The sequence below is a fragment of the Perissodus microlepis genome, chromosome 6, assembly GCF_051167445.1.
Source record: "Perissodus microlepis isolate ML-2025 ecotype Zambia chromosome 6, ASM5116744v1, whole genome shotgun sequence".
NCBI lineage: Eukaryota > Metazoa > Chordata > Actinopteri > Cichliformes > Cichlidae > Perissodus > Perissodus microlepis.
In genome coordinates, this window is record NC_140466.1 from 3,265,833 (window position 1) to 3,282,964 (window position 17,132).

General features: G+C 42.9%; 1 protein-coding gene across 6 annotated transcripts in view; it reads right to left on the reverse strand.

Moving 5' to 3' along the window:
* Positions 1 to 17,132, reverse strand: part of kcnq5b (potassium voltage-gated channel, KQT-like subfamily, member 5b) — a 130,373-nt gene that overhangs the window by 39,101 nt on the left and 74,140 nt on the right. The gene's annotated exons all lie outside the window — the stretch shown is intronic.

The window sequence follows — 17,132 nt, forward strand, 5'->3', positions numbered from 1 at the left end:
GAGATACATGATTGAGTGGTTCAGGAAAAAAAGTATATCAGCGTGAGTACCAAATGAAGTAGACTGTAGTTATAATTATATTCTGCACTTGCCTTCTAATGCCAAAACCTGCTAATATGTGGGTGTTTGAACTTTAAACAATAATCAAAGTGAAGTGACGGCTGTAGTTTAGCTGCCATCAGTAATTTCACATCAGGTAAAGATCCATCCATTCATTTTCACAACTGTTTATCCAGCTCAGAGATGCTGGGATGCTGGAGTCTATCCCAGCTGTCACTGAGGGACTCGGGTCTCCAGTCTATCACAGAGCCATCCGTCCTCGCCTGCTGCCAAATTACAATCACCAATCAAACACAAACTTCAAAAAGAAAGGCTTCCTCTCATGAATTCTCCTTCACATCTTTCCTTCATGTCTTGATGTTTTACCTCAAAGTCAAGGAAAACACACGGGAGAGAATCTTTTGAACTATTCAGCCTCAACCAGCAACTCCCACGGGTCTGCCTCCCTGCATCCGCATGTACTCAAAACTCATACGTAGTGTCTGCGAAGGATCCTGGTTAGATGCTTCGCAGACTTCAACAAGTCATTTCAGCCCTTTGTCAAAATACCAGAGTCAGCTATTTCAGTCAGGATGGGACTGATCCAGATATCAGATCGGTGCATCTCTACATCTCCAGCATAGAAACGAGGCACTTTGGTGTTATTTTAACCTGGAAACTCACAATCCATTTCCACTTCCATTCTCAGGCCACAGAACAGTCACCACTGGATAAGCCGATAAAGACTCCTAGCTGGCAGCGGACTGACTTTTAAAACAGCTTTGCATGCTACTGGAATTTGAAAAAGGTTTTTCACATTACAATCCATTTCCTCTAGGAAAAATATCATTTCTGGCAATCTGACCTTGGCCCTACCCACAATGCAGTTTGTCCCTGTGCACAGCTGTACCGAAGCGGAGACTGGGGACTCCTTCCTATGGGCCCCTCGTGCCAAACTGACCCCAGATTATCACAGAGTTGAAGGGAAGTCTTTCAAGCTTGTCTGCCGGGCCCATCAGGACTACTTCCAGTGTTTGAATGGTGCCTGTGTGAAAATAGTGGGTGTGCAGAGCAGGTCACACTCCCATACCCCACAGAACAGTACAGGACTGTGCTGTTCTGACCCCACTTGGGCCCTCGCCGACATGCAGAGAGCCAAAATGAAGGTCAGGATTTTCCACAGCCTCGGGGATGGTTATGTCATCATTTCTCGACCCATGAGTTCTCCTGCTCTGCGACAGGCCTCGCAGAGCTGCTGGAGGTTCCGAATGAAACGAAAATCATAAAGTATCGAAAGTTTGAGGTTTGCACTGTTGACATTTCCAAAGATTTGAATAATGTGCTTTTGATTGGAGGAAAACATCTAGTGACAAGCATTGTGGTGCTGTCAGCTGAAGCACGAGCTCCTTGTCAGTGGCACACCTACGCCTCTCGCACTTACAAGGTTGTCAGACCGAAAATTATAGAGTGACAATCAACTCCCTTCATCCGTAGCCTAACTCATGTTTCCAGTTTGAATATATTTACTTTAAAAAAAGAGGGGGAGGGGGGGATGAAGTGAAAAGCCCTGTGACAGCATCATTAAGTTCTCAATGAGGTTCACTAATTAATCCCACAAAGTGAGGCTCTCGGACGGCCATGGCCCCCGAGTGTCGTGATGCCCTGCACTCAGAGCTGAAGGATTCATCTGGAGCATCTCGTTCAGTGCTCCCAGCAGAGTGATCGCTCTTAACCTTCCAAACAACACTGACTGAAAATTAAACTGGCGAACACAAAGATGGAGAGGTACGTCCTTCCACCTACTCACCCTCCACCTCCCCTGCGCTCGCACGGAGGCCCAGCATCACGGAACAAGTGGTGAGTGCTGCTCTGATTAGCATAATTTAATTGATTTGTCTGCAAAATGAGCTCCAAAACTAATGATATCCGCAAACTGCAATGGTATATTACAGCTCATTATCACTCTGAATTTGATTGGCAGACATTTCTCCACAGTCTCCTTTTTATCTGTCATCTTGGATGATAGGAGGGTAAGGAGAGCGGGGCAGTAAATGGCCTGGAGTGGAATTAAAGCCATGCCTCTGCAGTGAGGACACAGCTTTCACCAGGTGAGCTGCAGGGCACTCCTGGATGTTTTTTGCCAGAAAGTCAATAAAATGACTTTGATGCAATGCAAAATGCCACAAACAGACAGTGAGACACAAAATAATCACAAAAACATGCAAAAATCACCAGTACGAGGCTGAAAATGACCACGGAGATGTGCACAAATGATCCGAGGGAGAAAAGCAAATGGGAGACAGAGGGGCCATTATAAGATACATAAGAATTAATTTGAGCTTTGAATTATGTAAAGCTGCAAAGAATGTCCATCAAAGAAAATAAGAAAGCTGAAAATTAGCAGAAAAGATCCTCTTTAATACGCCTGGCTGAACACTCTCTGTCCACTGATAATAAAGAAGAAGAATTTTTCACCTCAATGTTTGGTTCAGTGCAAAAAACATAAAATTAAAATAAAACTGGAAACATAAATCTAAGATGAGGACGTCTGTGTCCTATTAATGAAAGGTCTCTGCCCAATAAAAGACATCAAAATCTGGCTTTGCCGTCTTAAACGTGTTCCTTTCAGTTGTCCGTTTGTTAGGAGCCGGTTTTCGCAGCAGTTCGCAGGTGAGACACAAACAGGTTTTTCTAAAAGTGAGAATCTGCTGCCCGAATGTTTTCATCACTCACACACCCGAATAATTTGCATAGCCGAGGAAAACGTGCACCCTGGAGCCCTGCAGAGGTCATCGTTTTGATTTGATTTTATCTGACTGCAAACCAGTTAAAGTTTAGCTCCCATAGTTGTACTTTTATTATGTATTTGCCTTTATTGTATTTTATGTAACCTTATTTTTCACTTATTCAGTTTCAACATTTTTACTTTAGTGTGGCTTCATCTTTGATCCTGATTTTTCTTAATTTTCTTTGATTTTCTTTCACTCTTATCGACCATTTCAATATTTTCCTTTTTGTTTTTTCTTTTTATTTTAAGATTTATTATTGTTGGATATTATTTTTGCTTTATTACATCTTGTTATCAGCTTGTCAGTTCCTGTGTACTGTGTGTTCATCACTCAGCACAAAAGGAGCTATAAACTAAAGTCTAACTGATTGATTGCCCCATTTAACCTGGTTTTTACACTGTAGGGTCATGTGAGCGTGCTCAGTACACGTGTCACTGTATACGCAGACGGTATGCAGAACAAGCAGCAAGGCAACTCATTCACATCTACATGTGGTGTAATTAGATAAACTGTGCAGGACAAAAACTGAACATATTTCCCACTTTATGTGTCAAATCTGCATAAAGAAGCTCTACTCCCACTTAAAAGCACCTTCCTGATTAGTTCTGTCATGTGTTAATTGGACCACAGCACACTAATAGATTGATTAATGATGTCGTAATGATCACATGTGACTGGGTTTATGCCAGATGATGTCATAAGCTGTTTTGAGACACATGACACAGATATATTATCTGATGCTGTCCATGGTCCTGAAACCAAATCCTGCTCCTGCCCTTAGATTTTAGTTTCAGAGCAGATGTCACACGATCGAACTTGATTTGTCTTCAGTGATCCCACCTGCCGATCTGCCTTTTCATTGAACAGAGATCAGCTGGTGCACAATCAACAAGTCTTTAACAATTATTCTACTTTAAAGAACGCATCACCACTTTACACATGATGCTGTTAGTGTGATGCTATAGTGGAAGCTTTGCAACTGTTTAGTAAACAGAGCAATCCAACTTACATTCTGTGATCTGATTTTTAAATCTGAAACCATCAACTGTCTCAGGCTGCATTCCCGTTTTTTGGGACAAAACATTAGGACGTCTCAGTGCTGCAACTTTATGGAACAGCTGAATCAAAATTCAACGTAGTTTGATTATTTTGTTTCATAAAGACTTCAAAAAGTGAAAGAAGAAGTAGGATTCCCCACATCAGCTGCTTCTTCGCGTATCTAAAATCCAGTCACACTCACAATCTCTACCGACTGTGTTTCTCGAGCTCATGACCTGGAGGGGGGACGGCGTCCTCGCATGCTTTGGCAGAAGATAGTGTTCCCAAATGTCAGAGCACGTGTTGCCAACACTATGAAAACTGAAACCCTTTTCACTTATTATGGTGAACTGCGGAGCAGGGAAGTGTGTGTCACCTTAATGTCCACTGTGTGTTGTCCTCAGGAACTTTATGAGTTGACAAGGAAAAGCAAAACCTAAACCTCCATAAAAGAGCCACACGAGCTGAGAAAAGTGCTCATACGTGTCGAGAGGACTGCGTGTCGTGCTGGGTGTTGCACATTTATGTTGTGCGGGTGGCCGGTGTGATCAGATTGTGGAGCAGCTCTTTAAGAAATAGCTGTTTCAGGTTTGGGGTCCCGGGACGCAGCAGTGAGAAGTTATCTTCTGATTCAAAAAGCTGCCTAAAGCACAACCATAAATAACATAATTAACCACAGTCGTCTAACCGTGACCCAGAAATTTGACCTCAAGACCTTTGACCTTCCCCGTGAGGTTGACATTCCTTCACGCACTCAGTCAGTCATGCATCTGACATCTCAAAGCATTCCTGGCATTCATCCTGACAGTGTTGGTTTATTCCAACAGCGACGGGCCTCCTTTGTGCACTCAGCACATTTCAGAGACTCACCAGAGGAGGAGGAAAACCTTATCACTTGTTCAGAGATGACCATTTATGGGTCTTTTTATTTTCTGTCAGTTATTTGCTGTCAACCGTGATGAGATTGAGTACTCGACATTACAGCATGCGTCTCTTACTGTTAACACCATACGTAAAGGATGTGCTGATCAATTGTTCGGTGTGTCTGCTCACTTTAAGGACTCATCCTACCATAAACACCAACTTCTTCCAAGATTCACGTGCAATTTGGTGACAATCTGTGCATTTGCTCAAATGACGGAGCATCATGTCACAAAGCAAAAGTGATAACAAAGTGGCATCAAATGAACATTTCAGATCCATGGCCAGGAAACTCCCCAACTCTTAATCAGATTGACAATTTATGGTCAGTCCTTAAAAAGCACAGTCTGCACATTTATCAACTTGGAGCTCTGATAAGGCAGGAACAGGTCATGCTACACTCTTCCTGCTCAGTCACACATGCATGTAACATATTTGCAGGGCTGTACGTACGGGGGAGCGATCATGGCTCAAGAGTTGGGAGTTCGCCTTGTAATCGGAAGGTTGCCGGTTCGAGCCCCGGCTTGGACAGTCTCGGTCGTTGTGTCCTTGGGCAAGACACTTCACCCGTTGCCTACTGGTGGTGGTCAGAGGGCCCGGTGGCGCCAGTGTCCGGCAGCCTCGCCTCTGTCAGTGCGCCCCAGGGTGGCTGTGGCTACAATGTAGCTTGCCATCACCAGTGTGTGAATGGGTGGATGACTGGATATGTAAAGTGCTTTGGGGTCCTTAGGGACTAGTAAAGCGCTATACAAATACAGGCCATTTACCATTTATGCAATATAAGCTATAAGCTGCTACGTGTTAAAAGCCACAGTGCTGACAGTGAGCTGCAGACATTAGTGTGACTGAAGCTCAGAAGACGACAGAGCACATTTCCATAATTCACCTGGGCTCTCTGAAAGCCTGAGCCAGGGATGCTCTCTGTATTTTGTCAAGCAGTAGCAAAGAGGGGTGGGGAGTGTCTCTCATTCCCCATAATGCTGATGTTATGCATCTCAGGCTGCAAGAAGCACGAGTTAGAGCAGAACAAGCTGAATGTGTTTGGGAGATTAAATGAGTGCAAATGAACTTGCAAAGTCGGCTCAATGAGGAAACGAGCGTGAGGATTTTTGTGACATCTGACTATTGATACAGCGAGGCGTCTGGGAGGAGCCCCGTGACAGAGGGCTGTTTGCCGCGAGCAGTCTTCAGAATACCGATAACGCACGTACTGAAAACAATGCACGGCGAGCAAAGAACAGAAACTACAGCGCAGGGATTTTCAAACCGTGGTGGCCACATTAAGAATAACAAAACACACACTGTAGCTATAATGTTTCATATTTTCAGTGACGTCCTGCATTGTGGTGAGGACAGCGGTGGTGTTTATGTTTGAGTTAAAGGAGAGGAAGATCATCCACCACAGTGGCAAGCTTCGGAGTCAACAGATGACAGGAATGTTGCTTCTTGGCAAAAACTTTTAGTTTACAATATTTCTGCAGTCAGAGAACTTCTTTTTTACGTCATTTCATTTAAGTCTGGCTTTCGAGTCTGCACACACGCCGAACCAACGAACCTCCGCCGAGTCATTAGGTACGAGACGATTATTTCCATTACATCCTTAAAATCGCACAGCCAAGAGACGTTCTTCGACGTCATGTAGCTGCAGGCAGCGTTTGGCTGTGACAGCTTTCATTTGCTCCTCTTCTGAGGTGTCTCCTGCTTTATGTGTTTGAGAGGAGAGGACTACATAAACAGTTTATAGATTATTTCAAAATGAGGTTTCAAGCAGTCACCAGCACCGACTGCTTGAGTGAGAGTCATATCACTGCATTAAGTTGTGTGAAAGATTAACTCCAGAAAACACGTTTAATATCGATTCTCATTATAAAACTGAAAAATAATATTTCAGAAATGGGAAAAGCTCCAGCTTTGAATGTGTAGGCAAAATGAGATCTCTGAAGTTCTGTTCTGTTAATGTACTCACAGATTGATCAACAGGAAGACTGTGATGCGATGCGTACAGTGTGCTTGTGCACTCCAACTGTGGCCTCACCACAAGTACTATTTACTGTGAACTGGAAGCCGAGCACTGAAGCCGAGCACTCTCCAAATTAAAAATTCTTTATTGAAGTCCTGAAACAGCTGCTGGCGAATTGAGCTGCTAACATCTACAGTTATGCAATATTATGATAATAAACAATAAAAAGCACTAACAGATTTTATTAGATTGGCAAAACAGTCATAGATACGGTAAACTGTACTGGATCCTGCCCTAAGGACCCCAAAGCGCTTTACACATCCAGATATCCACACACTGGTGATGGCAGCTACATTGTAGCCACAGCCACCCTGGGGCGCACAGAGGCGAGGCTGCCGAACACTGGCGCCACCACCAGTAGGCAACGGGTGAAGTGTCTTGCCCAAGGACACAACGACCGAGACTGTCCAAGCCGGGGCTCGAACCGGCAACCTTCCGATTACAAGGCGAACTCCTAACTCTTGAGCCACGATTGCCCCAGAAGACAAACCATTACCCATTACTTGCTGAAGGAAATAAATCAACTTCTTATTGCAGCTGAATAAACAACAGACTCACGAACACAAGGAGAATTTGACAGAAAGTACGATATGTCTAGCTGGATATGCCTATACTTTATTATAAAAATACCTCAAATTACTAATGTTTCTGAGTATCAAACTAACATTCAGTCATAATGATCATGTGATAAGACAGTGATGTTAACTCAAAAAATGTATCCAATCAATATACTTTATGCTTAAACTTACTGTCTCTTCACAGAAAATACACACAAAAAAATCATCGTCTCTTGAGTGAACTTTGAAGGGAACATGAATAAATCATCTGAAAGTCAAACACCAAGTCCAAACTGGAAAGATGATTTTTTTTTTTTTAGCTTTAAACTGCACCATCTGTTTTTTATTTCGGCAAAGTGGATAATGATGTGAAAATGACTCAATTTATAGTCAGGTCGTGTTGACATACATTAATCTTGACTCTTTTTTCACATAGAATGCCAATCTGTGGGCTACTGCGTGCTGCAGACCTGCAGCACCAGCACACACATGGCCATATACATGTGTGATGATGCACCGTTGAAGTCATCGGCTAGATTCTGGACTACAAAAATATTTTGGCCTCTGTTGATAGTTTCCCCAATCATAAAAGCTCTGAGTGGAGTAGTTTGGTTATACTTCATTCACTGGGAGCAGGTAGAGGCGTGGCCACGCTGGTTAAAAGGTGTCTGGACACAGGCGAGTGGAGCCCATCGACCTCACGCTGATGACCACGTTCATGCTGTTGGTGCCTTTTAGACTATTTTAGTCAAGTGGCTTTATTGTCACTCCAACCATGTGCTGTGGTACAATACGCAGTGAAACGAGACAATGTTCCTCCGAGACCGTGGTGCTACATATGACATACAACAGACAATCAACACAGGACCACATAAAGTGCAAGTGTGCAAAAATTGCAAAAAATAAAACAAACACAGTGCAACCCCAGACATAACAGAACGATACAGACACAACAGTGCAATAGAAATGTGCAAAAGGCATGTCTGTTATTTAGCATTAATTAGCTAATACCGGTGTTTGTGCATTGTATTGTAACATAAGTGATGTTACGATGGCTTCATCCATCTTTGACGTTGTCTACAATGGAGACAAGATGTGAGTCTGTGGCGTCTGACTCACTTTAGGAGCCAGACTCAAGTGGTCATTAGAGGACTGCAGTTTTTGGCACTTGGGGATGGCTTTGTTTTTCTGCACTGGAGGTTGCATTGTAGCTAAATTGCATTGTTTTAAACTGTACTACAAATAAGTCTGTATTCCCCTCTTATTATCAACGACTTATTAATCCACTCTTTAAAACTAAAACCTGAGATTTTAGTAGGGCACGGTGGATCAGCAGCAGGCCACCCATCCCATTAAAACAGGTCTAGCCAGTGCATCTGGACTACAAACAATATTGTTACTAGTTTTCCTTCTGATACGGTTCAGTTTGCAGTATAATTAAAGTCTGTGAACCAAGAACTTTAACATTTTAACCATGCTTTCACTGACGAGAGAAGCAAAGCTTGGATATATAAACATTACAGAATCATATAGCTTCACCTGCTGATGAATGGAAAATGTAGAAAGAGCTCACTGCGTCCCTATAAACTTTATCTTTCAGCTTAGTGGTTCCATCCAATTTGGCTGCAGTTTATTTAGCCATTTTTGCAGCCTTATTAAAAGCCTGACTCTTTCCATCCGTAGCTGGTGTTACATATCATTTCTAATTGTGCCCCAAAAAGGTAATTAGTGCAAAAAGCAGATGGACAGCATGCATCACCCTGTAATGCTTCCCCTTATACAGCAGCTATTGCAGCTCGAGTCCAAAAAAAGAAACAAGAGAAAAGCACGAGGAGCCTGAGTAAGGGCATGCACATAATCCCGTGTGCTGTGAAACGGTGCTCTATTACAAAAGCAAAATGCGAAGGCGCTGTGAGGAGATAAACCCAGCGAGACCACCCACAGAGTGCAGCTATTTCACAGACGTCCTTATTAAGAGACCACAACCAAAATTCAGCAGAAAACTGAAACGTTAAGGACCTTTAAAATGTTTGAAGAGAAAGAGAAACAACTGCATAAAACCACAAGTGTGCAAAGTCGTAAAGCAGCCTGACTGTAGTTTATTGTGTCTGTTCTCTTGTGTTGAGGCACGTAAAGAGCCTCCACAAATTAAAAGTCCATCAGCAGAGCTGCAGGAGGACTTGTAATGGAAAGCAAAGGGGAGGAACTGAACAATTCAGACTTCATAAATGAGCCAGACCTTGATTGTGAAGTTTCCCGCTGTTTATGAAGCTCTGCTGTGTTGTGAAGTGTTCGTCTCACATTTACCGTAATTACCGTATGTTGGTAAGAGTGCACCTGGGGCTGAAAGACTTCATTTCACATCAAGGCAGCACTTGTGTGGTTTTTAAAAATGAGAATAGCTGCTGTTATAGACATATACAAAAGTGTTTTTAAAAATGGGATGACTTTTTAGCAAGCTTCAGTTTCACCTTTTCTCTGTGAATCTCGATAGACACGAGACGAGCCCTTTGGTGCCAGAAGCTTTCTGGTTTCTATTTTTATAGCCAAGTACTACTGACTAATGACAATATCGCAGGCTTTTGGTTAGAAAATGCGTTTGAAGCTTTAAAACATTTTTATTAACTTTGCATCATTACAGAAAGAGACAGCAGCAATGCTGCAACCAGAGACCATCACATGTCAATGAAATTCGACAACAAATGAAGCAACCGCTAGCGACATGATGTGGGCGCATCCTGAGCCTAATTAATCTCAGCACTGAGGTGAATGACTGAAGCAACTACCAATGGGAGCAAAGGATGCTGTTAAATGGCATACCTCAACAGTCCTCAACCCACAGGCATCATCTTTCAGAAGATGTAGGCTAATGCTAACATCATGCCTTGAAAGCTAGAGAGGAGCTCAGAAACTAAACCAGTGGCATTAAGAGCATTTGTTGGATGTCCAACAATTCAACACAACTTTATTTATATAGCACCACATCACAACAGCAGTCGCTTCAAGGTGCTTTGTATTGTAAGGTAAAGACCCCACAATAATACAGAGAAAACCCCAACAATCACATTACCCCCAATGACAAAGCACTTGGCGACAGTGGGAAGGAAAAACTCCCTTATAACAGGAAGAAACGTCCGGGAGAACCAGGCTCAGGGAGGCGCGGACATCTGCCACAACCCAATGGGTGTGAGGGGAGGTTAACTGTGGTTAACATAAGGTGATCGATGGATGTTTTTCTACACAATCAGAGGATAAAATCTCAACTGTGCTCCATACATTTGTGTGTGTGTGTGTTTCTTTTTATCAACAGTTGCCCTTTGATCATAAAGGCAGCAGACTGCTGCTCTGGACTGATGCGTTTTAGCCATTTTGGATGGCGCTCCACTATAGAGCTGTTATAGACGGGAAACAGTGCTCTGCTGTAAAGGAACGGGGTGCACTTGGCTTAATAACCCCAATTATTTTATCTTCATAACCATAAGATGTCAAAACTGCAGAAACATTTGTGGAAATAACTATTCTGCAGAGAGCGAGTGGTATATCTGTGGTCCAGTCTGTTTTCAGGCCTAAAAAATAACTTTCTTTCATCACCATGAATCACAAAGAGAGCATGTGCTGCCAATCGAGGCTGATGTGACAAATGAAAATGAGTCCTTTAAGACAAAAGTGACACAACGATTTATCCTCACGACTGAGTTTTTCCTTCCCATTATCCCCGTGTTAGAAGAGGATATTATCTAAAGCAATCACTGTCGAGGACTCGGTGTCATTTGCAAACCTATTGATCGTATACCACCACTGAAAATATCTCGATCCACTTTTTGGCCTCTCTCTCCATCGATCAAGTGCATTTGTCTAATTTCTCCAGCCAGTGACCATCAATACTTGAACCGTAGGGCTCCGACCCACTTCCACCACCCATCTCCTTCCAGGCAAACAAGTATTAATGATGCCAGGTGAGAGGATAATGAGGCACCCAGACATAGACTCACTGAGGTCAGCGAGTGGCGTGGACACGCAGAACTCTCACTGTCACGCCGTAATGAGAGACAGACCTGGCGTCCCGGACTAACCCCACTGACTCTGGGACAACTAATACCTCTCTGTCTTGAATAAATGTATCACCTGTCCAGATGGTGTTCTGGACAACCAGTGGAACGCTCTTTGGTGTGCACAGTCACATGGGCAAAAGGTTAAGCTCACAGATAAATAGAGCGACTGTATGTTTGGAGGATAAATCAGCAGAGTGATGAAAAACAAAGCTGGTGGCTTCAATTTAGCAGCAGCAGAGCACAACATTGTCGGGTCTGCAGAGTTTAGATTAAAGCGATAAGTATCGGGAGGTTTACAGTCATTTTAGAGCCATTTAAGGTGTTGTTAGGCACATCTCAAAGCTTCAACAGATCAGGTCCTCAAATGAAGGCTGGCTTTTCTTTGCCTCAAACTTTAGAGCTTTAAATCAAAAACCACTCTCCCTGAAAAATTGGCGGGCTCAGGACGCTACACATTCATCTAGGAGTAGAAGACAACCGGCAAACTCATTCACTGTGATATCTGCTCAGGCGAACCCCTGCGACCTCAAAATAGCAAGGAACCCATAAATCAGCAGCGGTGGAGTGGGCCGGTCGATGGGCTGACGCCCAGCATCCATCTCCATGCAGTCTAAATTTGGGTGATAACGAAGGGTGAGGCTGATGGCTGAGAACATTAAAATGGGCCGCGCTGCTGTGCCAGAGCTGAATTATTAATCAAACACAGATATACGTGGCAATGGCAGCTTTCTGATCGGCAGGCAATTTTCTTTTTCAATCTTCTTCGTCCTCTGATTGGTTTATTTTCTTCAGCGCATTCAGACGTCATTAATTTTGTCTCCGTATAAAGAAAATGCCACAAAAATAAAAACTTCTGGGCACACTCTGTCAGCAGTAACTGACAGCTCAAAGCCAGATATTCTTTTTACGTTAACCTTTAAAGCACCAAAAATAAATCTCTGTATGTGTGTTCAGTAAAAGTTCGTCATAGCTTTGGTTTCTTTTGGCTCATCTTTGTCCCAAATCCTTTTCACTTCAGGATCAATAATTGCAAACCTTAAAATGACTCCGACTCCTTCCGTCCATTAAAATGTCCTTCAGCATGAGCCTGAATCATCACTGGATGGACAGCAGTGCGTCAGATAAAAGAACTGTCTGAATGCAATCCACCAATGGAAGTACTGTGCTCTTCACTGGCATAAAAAGAAAAATGAAACCATGATTTTTCTCTAACCTCAACCTTGCTAAAATAAAGTGCAGTCGCTGAGTACAAACCTATTAAAGTAATACTTAGAAAAAGATGCTATCCTTGAAAATAGAGGGAAAAAACATCATTCAGTGCGATGTAAGAAAATGTTTTTCATTTGTTTGGGATTTTATACTTTATTTCAGGAGACTTCACTCCCAAGTTCTGTGAGATGAACTTTTTGGAGTTCACTGGGCTGCAGCCGAAACACTTCCAAAATACACGTAATCAAACTCATTGTTGTTTTTAGTTTTTATGATGTGTTGTGAAGTCGGTTCGAACACCAAGAGTTTTGAACTGAAGCCAAAAATGACTGAACTCTGGCAGCAGTGGCCCAATTTGGGCCCATTTGAAATGTGTCACGGTTGAGCTGGCTTAGGTTTTCTGTCTTCTTTTTTTTAGGAACAGGTGTGCGGCTTAGCTGGGCGTGGCTGTGGCGCGCAGGGTTTACCCAGTACACCTGAGGCCTGTTTGGGTCAATGGGCAGGTGCATTAAAGGAGCGGCATGGCAGCGGTTCGTCACCTGATCGTTACCCCCGCTCTAATGGTAACCAGCAGTTTCTTTGTTTCGTTTAAACTCTGACATGGTTCCAGTCTGCTCTCTCTTCATTTGCTTCTCACCAATCCTTCATCCACCAGCTTGCCCAGGACTTTCCAGAAGGACTTTCACTGCACCCTGCGCCGCTTACCTGGACACCTCCACACCTCCCACCTGCGCATATCTCTGCCTCAGCCTCCTGTCCTCAAGCTCCACCCGAGCCTTTTGTAGAAGTGTGACAAGTAAGCTCCACACTCCGTTAAATTCTCTCACTTATTAACCAGAGTGTTTTCTAATTAAGCACTTGTCAGTGACTAACTGCTGTTTCCCTTTCTCCCTAGATCGCCCGAGATCCTCGGTCTGCTTCGCTCCTGCACCTCGTCATCTTCTATTGTGATTTCACTGTTAATACATAATTTACTGTAGTGCGTTTGAGTTGATCTGCTCCTTGGGTCCACTTTAGCTGCACAGGACAGAATTCGACTCTCAAATCTCTATTTGTCCTTTTGACCTCTGCTGTGAAGGATGTTAAACAAATCCTGCCCTGGCATGTTTTTTATCATTTTTATTATAAGGAGTAACCATAAACATAAGACATAAGCTTAAAATTTATGGTTAAAACTAAAACTGCATATAGGAAACTGTAGACGTCTTTGGATTCAACACATCAAAATCCATAAAAAATGGCACATTTTTTCTGTTTGGTTTCTCTGTGTAGATGCAGGATTCAGAGATGCCTGATCTCAAATTTTACAAGACCGAGCATAAAACTACATCCACGTACTACATGCACATCGCCTTGCTGCTGTATTCACAACACAAATACAAATCATATCAGTAATGAAAAAAGGCCCTGAGCAGGTGAATATGGTACATATGACGGTTTGTCCACAAGGATAAACGCACCAGCGGTTCCCAGAGGACCAGGAAGCCTACAGCGAGGCCACAAATGTGCATGGCAGAGAGATGGTTAACAGGCATGGCAGCGAGAAAGAACAGATGGATGCATCCATCACGTTTAATGCTTAAAACGTACCTCTGATATTAAGGCGATACATTAAAATGTTCCACTCCTGTAAAAATCATTTCTATCAAGAGACAAATCTGTCCTTCGTGTGTTTCATGATAAAAAGTCTCATAACCTTGTCATGAATGCACCATTTTTCAGCTGCTAAACCCACGCTGAAGAATACTAAAGCCCCATCAGCTACTGCGTCTGCCTTTCAGCTCTTTACTAGTACACTGGGAGTGCTGTCATTGAAAATGTGATAATGCTGTGATGAATGACTTCTGGATGACGTGAAAAATTATCTACAAGGGAGCACTAAATATTTCTCTTAGCAATGACATGATAAAAATCATAAAAATATACAGGAAGACTAGGCGGTGAGGCCTTAACGACTCTCAGCAGATATCTGATGGGAACAGGAAAAACTGACTGTCAGCATCTCCTCACAGCAGCTCAGATTTCTTCAACACGAGAGATCATCAATCATCTCGTACAGGGCAGTACGGCTGCACCCTTTTTATTATATTGCTTTAAGACTGCATCACACAGTCTTAAAGCAAAGATTTATCAGTTCAGGGTTGTCAGAAAAATTATCAGGATGTGCAGGTTGAAAGAAAGCTTGCTTTATGTAACTAATGGCATCCCGCAGGGTTCAGTTCCTGGACCACTGTTATTTATTTTACAGATAGGCAATCTTGGTCATAATAGCACTAGAGCAAACTTTAATTCTCTACAGGCTCTGACTCTGGACACAATAGACGTGCTTGAGATTGGTAACAGATGACCGTCTTCTTCCTCACATTAAGCAATTGGTTAAAAAAAAAGTAACTTTAACCTGTGTTTTTAATTTTAGAATTGACTTACATTGTATACTTTTGTGTATTTTTGCTGTGTGTATTCACATGTGTTAGTAGCCTGTGCAGCTCTTGCTGATTGTGCTGCTGTCTGCCTCAGTCAGGGTGCTTATGCTAAAGCAGCATCTCAAGGGTCATGTTATCCTGGTTAAAGAAAGTTGGAACACAATAAAGACTTTGTTCACATGAACAAATATTTGATGTTTTCCTCTTCTCAGCAACATATTCTGGGTTTTTTTTTTGCCTCCTGCTGTCACTTCAATAAATATTTAATAAATACATTTATGGAGTCCTGCAACTGACAGGACAGAGAGTCCAGGGTGCATGCCAGCACTCGGCCTGTGGCAGCTAGGATGGTCTCCGCCCCCGCCCCCTGCAAGCCTGAAGTGGATAAGCAAAAGAGGATGGATGCTTTTATCGAGTGTATAATTCTTCTTCTGCAGGTTGAAGGGGTAGTAACCCAGGTTCAATCCATACACATGGCAGATTTAATTTATATTTATTAATTTGCATGCATTAATAATTTAAAAAGTACTTAAGTAGTCTGGTTTACAAAAGGGTCACAGTCTGAGCTAAAATAGAACTGCTGTGACTTCTGTTACAGTTTTTACAGCCACCATGACAATTTCACGTTCACAAACCTTTATTCGTATATTTAGTTTGGTTTAGAAGCCTCACACTGGCCAGCCAATCAAAAGAAAGAGGACAGAGTACAGAGGGGCTATTTATTTTTGGCTTATACTGAGAAACTAAAGAATAGAAGACAGGAAATCTGAATGCAAAAACAAAATTATGGAGCTGGAAATGGGGTTGTTTTAAATGTTGATTTTATAACAACATTAAGCACACAAAATTTGTGCTTTTACAACATAAGTAAGTGCTCATATCACAAGCCCAGCTTTGAAAAAAGGAAGAGGTTTTAATCGCTCCCTTGAGGATTTTGGATCAACACAGCAGCAAATGGATGGAAATACGCAAAAGATGATAAGAAATAATTCAACCACATCGTAGTGCAGATAACAAGCATCCTGTTGAAGAAGTGTTTTTGTGCTACAGAAGCTTGCTGACAGGTTGATGTGCTTCTTGCAAACTTGCAGGCTGTGCAGATGAGAGAAAAGAGATGAGAGTCAGATGAGCTGAAGGTGTCAGCTCACGAGACACAAACAGCAGCCGGCAGAAGATAAAAATGACAGAGCTTCATCTTTCTCTTCCCTTTTCTCCCTGTGCCAATATACAGTAGAAAAACACACCGGATGGTCCGCAGCAGCATGCACTGTTCATTAAATGGGTGGTTGGAAAATACAAATCAGCACACTGAGCCCAATATGACCACAAATATTTATTTCTCTATGCGTGCAGAGATGATAAAAGACAATTACTGCACGAACCTCACAATGAAGGAGAATTTCCTGTACACCGCTGCTCATGTCATTACATTGTGTGGGGGGCCTTTTTATCATTGGCTATAGAAAAAGAGCGAAATTTCCACAATAGCTTTCCAACATCAGGCTGGAGAAATTTGCATTGTTGAGTCACAATATGACGAGCGGAGACCGGTTCATCCCGTTGCTCTCGGTTCGTGAAAATGAAAAACAAAGTCTAAATAGGCGGACGAGACAAAGAGGAAAGGTGTATTCTCAGCGGCGGACGGATACCACTGCGCCATCGGCAACCTCAGCCTCGGCACAGCGAAAACACGGAGGGGCAGCCGTCGTTAAAAGGGGAGCTCGACTATTTCCCCGCTAATTCGGCTAAAAATGCACTCGCAGGGGTTTTCAGCACCTCTCTGGCTGCTGCACCACTGGGATAAAGAGAGAGGATGAGCATGATTGATGGAGCTCTGACTCCTCCCGGATGCTTCGCCATTGATCTCCTTGGCTCCCCTGACAGGGCCAAGAAAACACATGCACCTGATCGCATGCCACCGCTCATGGGAAAACAATTTTCTGCGGAGTCCTGTGGAAAAGCAGTACACTTCCTGTTCAGTCGCAGAGTGGTGAACACCACATTCTTTGGCGGCCCTCAGTGTCTCTGTTAAAGGGATTTGTTATGCCGTTTTTACAGTGTGGGTAAGCTTCAGGCCGATGCGT